A 14,463-nucleotide genomic window follows, 5' to 3' on the forward strand; every position below is an offset into this window, starting at 1 on the left:
AATTAAATAAATGTTAATTTATTTAAAAGAGGAACAAGGGGGATTTAATTAAATAAATAGAATTTATTCATTTATTTGATTGTGAATTTGGTATAATGAATTAATTAAAATAAATTGAATAATTTATTTAATTAATAGGAGAATGTTTGAAGAAGAATTAATTAAATATTAATTTAATTAACTTATGGCTAGTGCATTTTTAATCAAATAAATAGCAAATATTCATTTAGTTAAACTGGACAGATTTATGTGACTACAGGTATAACTTCAGGAAAGCTATTGGGATACATTGTTTTAGCTAGAGGAATTGAAGTAGATCAAGCTAAGGTTAAAGCAATCATGGAAATGACATCTCCCAAGAATATCAGTCAACTCAGATCACTACAAGGAAGACTCCAGTCAATCAGATGATTTGTGGCTCAACTAGTAGATAAATGTCAAGCATTTACTCATCTATTGCACAAACATGTTAATTTCAAATTGGACCATCAATGTGAAGAAGCATTCAACAAAATCAAGGCATATCTCATACAACCACCTGTTCTAATGTCACCAATTCCAGGAAAACCATTATTACTCTATGTATCAACTATTGAAACATCATTGGGAGTTTTGCTAGCACAACAGGACAATGAAGGAAGAGAACGAGCCATCTACTACATCAGCAAAACAGTAGTGGGATATGAGATTAACTATTCATCCATAGAAAAAGCATTCTTGGTAGTAGTTTTTGCTTCTCAAAAACTACGACACTATCTACTATCTCACTCCATCAAGTTAATAGCTAAAATCGATCCTCTAAAGTATTTGCTCAGCAAGGCCACATTGACAAGGTGACTAGCAAAATGGATTATGATTCTAAGTGAGTTTGATATTGAATATGTTGACAAAAAAGCTATCAAAGGACAAGTCATTGTAGACCAACTAGGAGAGACACCACTTCAAGATGATCATCCTTTACACGTTGAGTTTCCCAATGCTGATATCCTAACAGTCACCACAAAAACATGGCAATTATACTTTGATGGCTCATATACACAACACGAATCAGGAGCAGACATTCTATTTATCACGCCACAAGGTCATACAATCCCAAAAGCATATAAATTAAGCTTTCCATGCACCAACAATACAATAGAGTATGAAGCTTTGGTAATAGGTATCAAAATGACTATAGAATTGAACATTACACAACTACAAGTCTTTGGAGACTATCAGCTTGTCATAAATCAAATCAATGATGACTATCAAACAAAAGATGAAAAATTGATGCCTTACAAAAAGATGGTTGATGATATCAAGAAATACTTTGTAGAAATAACTTTCCAACAGATTCCATGAAATGACAACAAAGCAGCAGATGCCATGGCTACACTTGCTTCTCTCCTTCAGACACATGAAAATCAACAACGTTATGAATTCCTGGTGGAAGAATTGTTTTACCCTACTCATAATTGTCCAGATTCCCAAACTATCTATCCCCTTGTTGGGAATGATTCCTCCCGCTATGGAAAAACATACACATATCTAAAAGACAACACCCTACCTCCTGACTTATCGAAAAACCAAAAGATAAACTTTATTCGCCAATCCTCCCATTTTAATCTCATCGCGGATCCCCTATATAAATGAGGTCTAAACGATACTCTCTAAAGATGTCTCAAACAAGAAGAATTTGAGAAAGTCTTACATGAAGTCCATAACGACATTTGTGGCATTCATTCAAGTGGTCTTACCCTTTCAAAAAAACTCATACGCTTGGGCTATTATTGGCCGACTATGGAACAAGATTCTTTTTAGATAGCTAGAACATGCAAACAATGTCAGATCCATGGTAACTTGATTCATGCACCAGCACAAGAACTTCATGCTTTGGCAAAATCTTGGCCTTTTTGTCAATGGGGTCTTGATCTGGTAGGAAAGATAAATCCTTCTTCATCTAAGACACAAATTTATCCTTGTAGCTATGGAATATTTTACAAAATGGATTGAGGTCGTACCTCTCACAAACATCACATGAACACAAATTGCTACATTTATCTTGAATTACATCATCTGTCGCTATGGAATACCAATGACCATTATCACTGATAATGGGCGACCATTCAAGAATCAAGATGTACAAGAGCTTTGTGAAAAGTTCAAAATCCAGCACAGATTCTCCACACCATATTATCCACAGGAAAATGAGCAGGCAGAAGCATCTAACAAAACTATTCTCAAAATCCTCAAGAAGATAGTGAACAATGCTGGAAAAGATTGGCATATTCAACTAAACCCTGATGTCTGGGTCTACCACACTAGTATCCGCACACCAATAGGTGCCACACCTTTCTCTCTTGTATATGGATCAAAAGCCATAATGCCAATTGAAGTAGAGATACCCTCTCTACGTGTATCACTAAAAGGTTTGATCCCAGATGAAGAACAAAGAGTATCTAGACTACAAGAGTTAGAACTAATCCATGAATGAAGAAAAAATGTCTTTGATCATTTAAAGGTATATCAGCAAAGAATGTGTCAGAGCTATAATCACAAGGTCAAACCAAGAATCTTTCAAATTGGAGAACTAGTGCTAAAGGAAAATCCACACAACTAGGCAGATCGAGAGAAGAAAGGAAAGTTTGAACCAAACTGGTTAGGTCCATTTGTTGTCACATCAGTATTTGGATCAGGAGCATATCAGCTATCAACACAGGATGAAAATTAGCTCGAGGAACCTCTCAATAGCATGCATCTGAAAAAGTTTTATGTTTGAAAAAGCAGAAAAATCAAAAACAGTGAAAAAGCAGAAAAATCAAGAACAGTGAAAAATTAGAAAAATCAAAAATAGTGAAAACGCAGAAAAAATCAAAAATAGTGAAAAATTAGAAAATAAAAAAAAATAAGAATCAAATATCAGAAAAAGTGCAATAAAAACAGACGGTGAGAACCTGGCAAACATGCGCTATCTGTCCACTAGCTCTTCCATCTATTAGTTCATGCATTTTTCTGCTTGCATTCATTCATTTTCCATCAACGCTGACCATCATAAAGCCTTTGTACATATGCAAGCATCCCAGGTGGCTTCTTGCCATGGTTTGGAACATTGGATATATCATAACAATTTTGTTTTTAGGCTTGGGGCAAAAATCCCACACCTAGCTGGAGGCAAACTCTTGATCATTTTGAGCTTAATCAAACAAGTAGAACAACAGTTAGACAATGCTTATCAAGCGATCACTGAGACACATCGAATGTTGAACATGAGATCAAACTATCAACTATCAAGCTATCACGAAATCAATCTAAGCACATCACACACTTTTCAGTGGATAATATCTTTTGGATAATGATTTTAACATGATTGTTCAACTTTTCTACATTTCTTTTCGCTATCATGATTTCTAAGTAACTCCAGGATGTTTTTGACTATAGGAACAAGGAAGGAACATGATATTTTTCTTGTTTGCTGTCTAAAAATTAAACATTAATATGTACAAATTTGTCTTGGTACATGATCATTGGAATATCATTGAAGACATTTTCAATTTGCGTATTAAAATGATTAATACTGCCTGTCTTATGCAAGCAACACTCAGGTCATCTCGGTTCAATTATACCTCGATGCTTGTGCTAACTTGCTATATCAAAATCCAGGAAAGAAGTGCTCAGGTCATCATGGTTTAATTATACCATCGATGTTTGCACTCACCTCCCACAATTCAAAATCTCAATGATGACAAAAACGCAAAATAATCTAGTGACTAGTCCAGTCATAGCTTTGCATTCCATTGCATCCCATTTGCATTTTAGCTTGCATTTCATTCTTGTATGGGATCTGACATGCTCCTTTTATCCAAGGTTAAATCTATCATAGGAATCATCAAAGTATCATCACAACTCTATACACAATCGAACAAATGACTCATATCTCCTCAAATATTGTCAACCCAGTGAAAATATTATGCTATCTTTCTCAACAAAAATCAACAACAACATATCCAAAAATTTCTGCAACTTGATATCAACAAATTGTTAGTTCTTTATCTAATCAACCTTATCAAATCAAATCAATCAATCAAACCTAATAGATTTTATCATGTCTTATACAGGATGTATCCTTCCTGAAACTAGACACTTTGGTCATCTTTGTCTTATATAGGATGAATCCTTCCTGAAACGAGACGATCTAATTCTGATTCATGTCTTATACAGGATGTATCCTTCCTGAAACTAGACACTCTGATCATGTCTTATACAGAATGAATCCTTCTAGAAACCAGACATCATGATCATTCATGTCTTATACAGGATGAATCTTTCCTGAAACCAGACTAAATCTAATCAATCAAGATTTTTCAATCTTATCGATCTAAGCAATCAAGCTAATCAAAGAACTCGCATTTTCCTTAAACACAATTGTAGAAATCAAATCAAATCTATCGGGATATCAATCTCACAACACTCCAAAGATCAATTATCTCAATTGATCTCTCGAGGGGGCATCATCATACCAGAATTTAGCAATCAAGAGCTGGGGCATCCTATCAAACCAATATCATCAAAATAAGATATTCTTTGAATCAACGCGTCATCACACCTCGCTTCAAAGAGGGGAAAAATGTATACACCTAAAAATGGTCTAAAGATAATTAATTGAATAAGAAATTATTCAATTAATCTCCCTCCCCAATTTAATTGAATTCATCAACAATTTGATTAAATCCCCCTTTTCATCTACTTACTAATAAATCTAAGGATTTATTAAATAGGTTCATCTCAATAATCCCCTTTGATTAATTAATTCTTCTCCATCAAAATCAATTCTTCTAATCCTATAATTAATTAAAACAAATCAAATTCATGAGTTGTTAAAATTAATTAGCCTTTTCATATTAAATGAATTTCTAAATTCAAATTCTCCTAACTTTAACCACCTAACCCAACCATCCTTAAACCTAACCCATTCTACCTATCCCCATGTTCCCTTTCATCTAACATCTTCTAGAACCTTTGTGACACTTGTCACTAAGTGTTCCCTTTAATCCAACCCTCTTTCCCAACCTCCTCCAATTTAATCATTGATATCTTCAGATCAATCTTGACCGTTGATTCCTGCCACCTCACCCCTACCCTTGGGAATTCCTATAAATGGACCCCATTTTGGAGCACAAAGGATCCCATCTCATTTTCATTTATGCATTGTTACTATAGGCATCTAGCTTCTAGTTTATCATTTTTAGCAATGTTATCATGCTCAATTTTAGCTTAAATCTTATCTTAATCATGCTAGATCAATCATAAATTCATATAGCTTAATCATGCTATTCTTGCTAGATCATGCATCTAAATCATTCAAATCCTCCATCTAAGTGTAGTCAAGTCATTGGAGTTTGCATAAAAAGATCTGAGAGTAAAATTCATACTCGCATTTACTAGGAGGCAATAAGTCGATTAGCTATGGTTTTACATGTCATTGATTAGATGGAAGTATAACAGGTACACAACACAGATACACGACATCTTGTTCTTCCATTAATCTTGAAGAAATGGGTTTTTCCAGTAATTAATCATGGGTTGTTCTACAAATGAGACAAGAGGAGTGAGAAAGAAACCAAATTTCTAATTATTTATGAAAGTAGTAACAGAATCCATATACTTAGACATGCCCTTCTTTAATAAAGATTTCAAATAATCTGTGCTCAACCATGCATGTAATTGCTTCAATTGATATTTCATCTATTTTTCTCATTTACGAGAAACTCTGATTTGTCCAATCACTTCTACATTAAGCCCAGAAAATTTTTAAAAAAATATAATTTTTTTTCTAAAGTTAATAACAAAAAGGAGAAAAGCATGATTGTGATCATAAGGCATGTATTCAACCCAACTTCCAAGCACAACCAAGTGAAAAACATTCATAACAATTTTCATAAATTTCTTAACAAAAACTCCATTTAGAGAAGACAAATGAAAACTCAGAACACAAGGTCAAATCACTTCCAAAGTGGATAGAAAATTTACCCTACTATTCTCAAAGTATTTACATATGACTGTGAGCCTAATGTGCCTCTCAGCATAATAAGCATTGTGTTGGTAAACAAATTTTTCATTGTGGTTGTTTCCTTGAAACTGACCCTATTTGCCTGAAGAGCAATGAAAACCATGCCAATAGTTGGAGAGATTGTGTTGAGGCCACAATCTTCCTCTACATTTGAGAGGGGTAGCTCCCTCGTATGATAGGTTTTTTTTAGGATTTTTGTGTACTTTTAACTTGAAAGTACATAAAGGAGAAAACATAGAACTTAAACAAGATTAATAATGGAAACCCTACTAAAAGACATACGAATACCAAGTAGGATTCCATAAATGATAACAATTACAAAAGGGGTTACCACCAAATAGGTTAGTCATGCAATGATGATGAAAGAAGTACAATAAACCTCAACATATGAAGAGATAGGTTGTACTAGCACATGCAAGTCAAGATACCATGAAATCATGTGTTTCATCAATAGATTTCACCAATACATAAAGGGATTTCTAATTCAACATACGAGAAATTAGTAACAATAACTCATGAATACATTCAAGACACACAAACTCAATGCATTCTTCATTATTATTTTTGAAAATATACTAGTTCAAAAACCCCTTAGTACAAAGGTATGAACATCAAAAGTTCTCACTTAGTTCTTCTACAAAATTCTGCAAACTTTTCCCCCCCGTCCGAGTCTCCTTACAATGCAAAAGCCTTGTATTTATAGGCTTGAGAGAATAACTACTTGTAACCACCTAGCCTAACTACTTAGAATAAATACCTATGTGCCTACTTAGGATAACTACCTAAGCCAATACTTAGAATAACTACCTTTTTGAAGATAAATTAGGATTTACCTAACTTTTACAAAAATAAAGCTTGTAATTCAACTTTAATTACAATAAGTGACATAAGTCACCTTTTCAAAAAGGACAATTTAAAACTTGCAATTTCGATGAAAAGTCAATTCTTGAATTATGTTGAGGCACTTATCGACCTTCATCCACTTCATTTGATCTCATAATCATATCACCAACGTCTCTCTTGATGACACTCGGGCATGCACATTGTGTGTATGATGTAGTAATCCATCAATCCTTTGCATCGAACATATTCTGAAATAAAGGTGGTCTTCTTTGATTTGGAGTAGCTTATATTATAAATATGCACATTCATTCCTGTCAGAAATAACTCTATCCACTTTCATTCTAGTCACAAAATTATCTCCTCTCTCCTCTCTGTATTTTGTCTAGCTCTCATCATGCATTGTTAACATCTTCAAGTTCCACACGTAGGCCACTTATGAATATCAAGTATTATCATTCGATAACTATTACCAACTTCTTCACCAACGTTTGAAGAGATTTTCACTTGTGAAGAATCATAACCATTATATTTTGATTGGCACTTTAAACAACTCCTCCAAGATGGTGCTTTATGATTTTCCTCGACATTTTGGAAGTTCTTCAAAATTTCGTAAAATTTACTTGCATTTTTAGTAAACCATTATTTACTTTTGAACTTTCATTCACACTTCACACAAAGCTTACAATACCAGAGATCACATTTCTTCGAGGCTCTTTGTCCAACAGTTCACGGATTTTGGTCTATATTTCTCCAGTTTACATACATTAATACCCTATTTCCCGTATGTTTCGCAATAACGCAGTCATGAGATGACATCACTTCAAGACATTATGTTATATAGTTCGGCATCTTGCTTTTATGTCTCTAGAAGTGCTAAGCTGACATTATACAGTCTTTGCTATCTTTCTAGTCCATGAAATGCCAAATTCCTTGAATGAGGATTTCTATCAAAACCGTTCATGTGACTTGTCTGCACATCCACACCTTGCATTGCATGCAATGACATCTCATTGAGAAATTCTTTGAAATAGTTCGAGTGCGTTGTCCATGATTCCAAATTTGCATATATTTTTACCAGAGAATTTCCAACTATAGAATCTGACAAAAATCCCGAATTCTATTATGCTTTGGTGGACGCCCATACTGCATTTCAAAGATTCTACATTGGTACACATAAAGAGGATGGTGACCTATGTTGTAGAACGTGATTTTAAACTTGCAAGTTACATTTGATTTTAAGTTTCTAAAACCTGTAATGTGCCTAATCTTCATGTTTCATGGCTTAATCTCAAAGGATAAACCTTTGTCGATGACTTCACACCCTCATCCATATCCTCACAAACCCATTTTCTGTTAAGCTTGCAATCATCGTATTTCATCTATGAGATAATATTTCTTTGAGAATTCTTATAAACAATTCATTTAAATTATTTTTTCCTTTCATAGGCCGTGTACCAGAACATTTTCCATCAGATTCCCAAAGAATAAAATGAAACCTCTTGCAAGTCGTATTTCAAATTTTCTTCATGGAAATGGATATGAAAATTTTAGAAGAAAATGCGATGAAATGGTGCGAAGACAAGCCAACAATTTTCTAGCATCCTCCTAGTCATGCAAGTGAGTAAGCCCATGAACAGGATATCGACATCTCAAAGAAATGTGGTCCCATGGAAAGCTTGCAACAGGATATGAACATCCATTGAAATATTCTTTTGCATGCATATCTACCCCAATATTTCTAACTCTAATTTCTTAGAAAGATCCTTCTTCATCGTGCTTTGACAGATGCCCAATGCATCTACAAAGAATTCCCACAACTGCTCACTTCCCAAACCTTGAAGATTCTTGAAAAGCAGTTACAAAAAGTTACTGGTTATGGTTTTTAAAAACCAAACATGAAATTTGGAGTTCAAGAGAAATTGTGAGAAAAGTTAAGGCTTGGGCTTCTCTAAATACAAAATTTGGAGTTTTGACTTTTTCTTTGCGAACTTGGGCTTTTGACTTTATTTTTGCCAAACTTTGGCTTTTGATTTTTAAAACTGCCAAACTTAAGGTTTTGCATTTTGAAAGTGTGAAGCTTAAGACTTTGGATTTTGGATATGCAAAACTTAAGGGTTTGATTGAAACTTTAAGGTTTGGGTTTAAAAACACGTGAAAGTTAAGGTTTGCATTTTATTTTTGCAAAACTCAAACCTCATTGAACATTTAAGCCTGTCAACTTCTTCAAAACCTATAATTTTAATACAAAAGCATGAAAACGCTTAAAATATTAAAATTTTAAATAATGGGGTAACACGTTGTAAAAATTTATATCTCTACATTCCTTTTACATAAATACCATACCTATATTTTAAAAAATCTAAGAAAAGTACACCCAGAGATATCAAATTTAAAAATATTTAATATTCATAAATAATAGTTAAGCATTGATTATAATAAAAATGACATGAAATAGTTCAATAAATTACTTGGACTACTTGGTGGAAAATAAAAAATATAAATATTTAACATTTGTTTTATAAAGATATACTTATATATAAATATTAGGTTTAACATATGTGATATTTATTGAAACCTAACCAATCATATATCTAATTCTAAGTCTAGCCCTAACATTAACCTTTATCTAATATTAAATCTACCCCTATATTGAATATAGACACTAACCCTATTTAAAGCCTAATGTAACATTGATCCTAATGCTAATTCATCCCTAACTCTAATACTATATTTAATTCTAATTCTAAACCTAACCTTAAGCCTAATCTAACATTAAATATAACCCTCATTGAACCCTAATGCTAAAATTGTTTAAACAATAATCTAACATTAACCCTAACCATAATTAATCTATATCCTCGACCATATTTAAACCCTAACCATATTTTAACGGTAACTCAAATGTTTTTCATATAACCATAGTTTTACCCTACCAGAGCCCTAGCTCTAACTCTTATTGAACCCTAATCTACCATTCATCATAACCCTAACCTTAAACTAACCTAATATTAACACTAATAATATCAAAACCATAATCATAATTAAACCTTAATCCTAACCCTAACTTGAAAATTTTAGTTAAAACCGTAATTGAACCCTAACCCTTAACTATAATTGAACTATAACATCACTTTTTTTGAACCCTAATCCTAACTAAATTCTAATTTAATTGAATCATAACCCTAACTCCAACACCAATTAAACCCTAGAATCATAACCAAACTTTATTGATAAACTAATTGAATTTCAATTTATAGATAACTAACCCTAATAGATAATTTTATTTTGAAAATAATTTTTATTAATTGAATAGTACAATAACTAACTAACTAATATGTACTCCGTAAAAAATATTTTACTTTTAAGAAAAAAAAGATCTCCTTTATAGAAAGAAAAAAAATAATTTCCTTTAGAGAAAGTTATTAAAGGTAGCCATGAAACATAAAATTTAAAATTGAATTAAATATATATATTTTTAATATTTAAAATTAAAGATAATATAACAAACGTTGCCTATTGGTGCAAAAACAAAATCTATGTTGTAGTTGCCAAGTTTTGTAGCTATAATTTGTATAATGGCAAATGGAGGAAGGCCTTTCTTGGGTCATGTTCATTGAGATTGTCCCCTACAATTCAATTAATCATGATAAATGTATTCATAATTTTATTATTTATTTATTTATTTCTTAATCAAATATCAAAATATAATAGATTTTATTTATTCCAAAATGAAAATTAAAAAATAGTCTTTTAAATTAAAATAAATAAAATTACAAAATTTGGTTTAAGAGTAATTCACCACTTCACTTCTACCTCTTCACATGTCCATATCAAATCTAGTAATTCATTCATTTTTTAACTCGATTCAATGAAGGAAAATTCAATGAAGAGAATTTCTATAAACAAAACCCAATGGGACTAATCTTCTTTATTCCAATGACACTACCATACAAAAAGTGACCAATTTATGAGCCAATTTGAACATCTTGATTGAAAAAATATTCGACCTAAAATGAGTAGAAGAAGAGAAATGTTACTATCAAGGATTGAATTGATTGATTTTTTATTTCTTCAAGATCATAAAAGATATTCAACCTAAAATGAGTAGAAGAAGAGAAATTTAACTATCATGGATTGATTTTTTATTTCTTCAAGATCATAAAAGATGCTAATGAGAGTTGGAGGCCACAAAATCTTGATGATGTGCATCCAATCCAATGCTAGGGAGGAATATAATTTTTTCATTTCATTCTTAACTTTGAATTTGACATCTCAAAACTATCATAGCTTCATATCTGAAACTAAACCCTCCTTCATGATAGATTTTACCTACAAAAGTTTAGACAATAAATTGATTTACAATGTCCTATATATATAAAGTTAATTGAATTGTGAAAACCACACAGCCAGTCTACAGAGTTAAAACATAAGATGCGGTAGCTATAACAACAGGAGCTCAATATGATATACAAACATTTAGATAGGAGCCAAATCTAAAAAAACAAAAAAACAAACAAACAAACAAAAAAACATCCATATTGCATTAAAATGAAAAATTACATAATATAACATTGATGGTGTGCTATATTTAAAGTTTTGAAATGACCAAATAAAAAAATTGAATTGTAAAATAAAAACCCAAATGTGCAAAGCTTTAAAGAAAAACATCCATATCACATTAAAATAGAAAGTTGCCTAAGATTACATGGATTTGAATAGTATGATAAATAACTAACTAATGTGTACTTAATGATTTTTTATTTTAAAGTGATTTAATTTATAGAAGTTATTGAAGAAATGAAAATAAAATTTAAACATAAATTAAAGTAAACATTAAAGATAATATTATAATCATGTTTCAATTAAATTAGATTGTATAATTTATAAGTTCAACAAAATTAGTATTTATAAGGCAATTTCTATTAATTTAATTTCATTCGCACTCGTAAAAACATCAAATTAAATGACTTTAGTTTTTATTAATAGATGTTTTACATTAGAAGTTTCTTTTAAATCTAGCTTTAAAAATATAATTTTTACAATCTAGTCTTATTTTAGAATATGAAATTATTTGTATGAAAAAAATAAGAATAAAAAAAATAGAAGTTTCTTTTAAATCTAGTTTTAAAAACATAATTAAAAAAAAAAAAAATCAATTAACATAATTTTTTTAAAAAGATTCAATTATTATTTTTTATTTTATATTATATTTTGAGTAGTATTTTTACGCTGAAGGCATTCCCTATATGAGATTTACAAGCTCAATTGAATGATCCATGGTTCATATCATCTTAGAGGCTTGCAAGACAATTGAAACGTTTGCAACCATTAGATGGAAAAGAAACATAAATCCCACAAAAAATTATTTAACTTAGATTTTTGTTTAAAAACAATTTCATTTGATAAAATAAAAAGGAATTTATGTATCTAATTATAAAAAAATATTGTATTTTATCAAATGAAATTGTTTTTAAACAAAAATCTAAGTTAAATAAATTTTTGTGGGATTTATGTTGCTTTTCCATCTAATGGTTGCAAACATTTCAATTGTCTTGCAAGCCTCTAAGATGATATGAACCGTGGATCATTCAATTGAGCTTGTAAATTATGATTTTTAAAATAAAATAGAATGTTTTTTAGTGAATATATATCTATTTGGTATTTGATATATTTAATTTTATTTGATTTAATTAGTCATTATTGATTTATTTTTTAATAGAAATTTAATTTAATGTAATTGTATTAGATAATAAATTTTTATGAATTTTAAAAATTACAATTTATTATAATTGTAAATTTAATTGTAAGCTTAAAAATATTGTGGTGATTTGATTAATAATTTTAGATCCAATAATATTTAATCCCACATAGAAATGGAATTGTACTTAAAAAAACTTGAAACATTTATTATTAATGTCAAATTTATAACAATCTTAACCATAACCCTTATAATCCTTAATTATGGTTTAATTCTAGCCAAGGTGTACACAAAACCAATTTAAAAAGAAAAAATCATAATTATAGTTAAGTTATTAGACACAATACAATATCTAAAGATCTGATCTAAAAAATGTGAGAACATACCCTAACTAGGTTAATGTTTGTAATCTATTAATTATATTTTTTAGGTACATGTTTTATTAATATTTTAGATCTGAACTTTTTTTTTTCTACTTGATTTAGAAGGTTAGGTGAAAAGCGAAGTTCGGCAGAGTTTTTCGGTGAGCGAAAAACAGCAGAGTTGTTAGTTTCCGGCGCCGCGATGGTGGCGTCACCCCCTGGTGACCCAGGTGGCGGTTGTAGCCAGCTGGACACCCCTAGCCAAGGTAATTTGCAGGAGGCGGTGTGCGATGAAGTTATGAATGACATTAATTCCTCCTGCAGACGGACGGTACTCGACAGTCCTCAAGGCGACTATGGCGGTGGCTCCAATTTATTACCATCTACCTCGCGTCCGAAGTCATTCTTTGAGGCAGTGGCTCACACTGTTGAAATTAACGCTAAGGCCAGGTTTGATCCCGTCTGCCCTAGGTCAAATGAAGAGGCCGAGAAAGGTAAGAACCCTTCGGCTTCCCCTGCGTCCTTCTCTATTGCTCCCAATTCTAATATGCTTAATGAAATTCTTAAGGAAAAAACTAGGTTGAGCAACACGGCAATTTTCTTTTCAGTTACTGATGTGGACAAATGTCCTCCGAGGAAATTCATGGATGATTGGTTTCATAATTTCTGGAACAATAAACTAGGGTTTCATATTTCTTTTTGTAGGCAGTTACAAAAAGGTCTATATGTTATTTTCTTTGTCAATTCTGATGCCCAAAAAGAAGTTTTAAAAAGACAATATTGGTCAGTTGGTTCGACTTCTTTTAGGGCATTAGCCTGGTCGGCGGATGTTGTTCATGAGGAAGTGCTTGCGTTGGCAGCGCCTAGATGGATTTTGGTGAAGAATGTTCCGCCTTTTTTATGGCGGTTCCTTCCTCAGTTAATGGAGCCACTAGGAAAGACCATCCGAATGGATGAGTCTACGAGATTGGTCCCTCACATGGACGCAAGGATATTAATTTCCCTCCTGTCGGGTAAAGAGATTCCGGAAACAATCTGTGTTGATATTTTGAATGAATCCTTTGTTTACCCTTTGGAAGTTTTGGGTGGCCTCAATGCGTGCTTCCTCTGTCGAAAGGAAGGACACCGTAGAAGGGATTGCCCTGTTTTAAAGAGAAAGTTGGTGAATAGCCCTAGTGTTGCGCACGTCAACCCGCCTGATAAAAATGTGAGCCCCGCTAATGCTAAGGTTCCTCCTCCAAATAATGACACTAGCCCTACTGGTGTGAAGGTCGCGTCCTCTCCTAACCCTTCCTCTGTTTCGAAGAGTCTCAATCCCAGTATTTCTCCTAATCCCTCTGCTACTGCCAACATGCCCCCCAAAGACCCACCTAATCCTACTGGTAGTGTTGCCCAACCTCATTTCAGCTCGCAAATTATTCCCGCTGGATATTCAGGCATTGATCTCAATTCTGATGATGGTTTTATCATTGTTCAGGAAAAGAAAAAATGTAAAGCTTATCATGGCTCACGGC

The sequence above is a fragment of the Cryptomeria japonica genome, chromosome 11 (assembly GCF_030272615.1).
Source record: "Cryptomeria japonica chromosome 11, Sugi_1.0, whole genome shotgun sequence".
NCBI classification, from domain to species: Eukaryota; Viridiplantae; Streptophyta; class Pinopsida; order Cupressales; family Cupressaceae; genus Cryptomeria; species Cryptomeria japonica.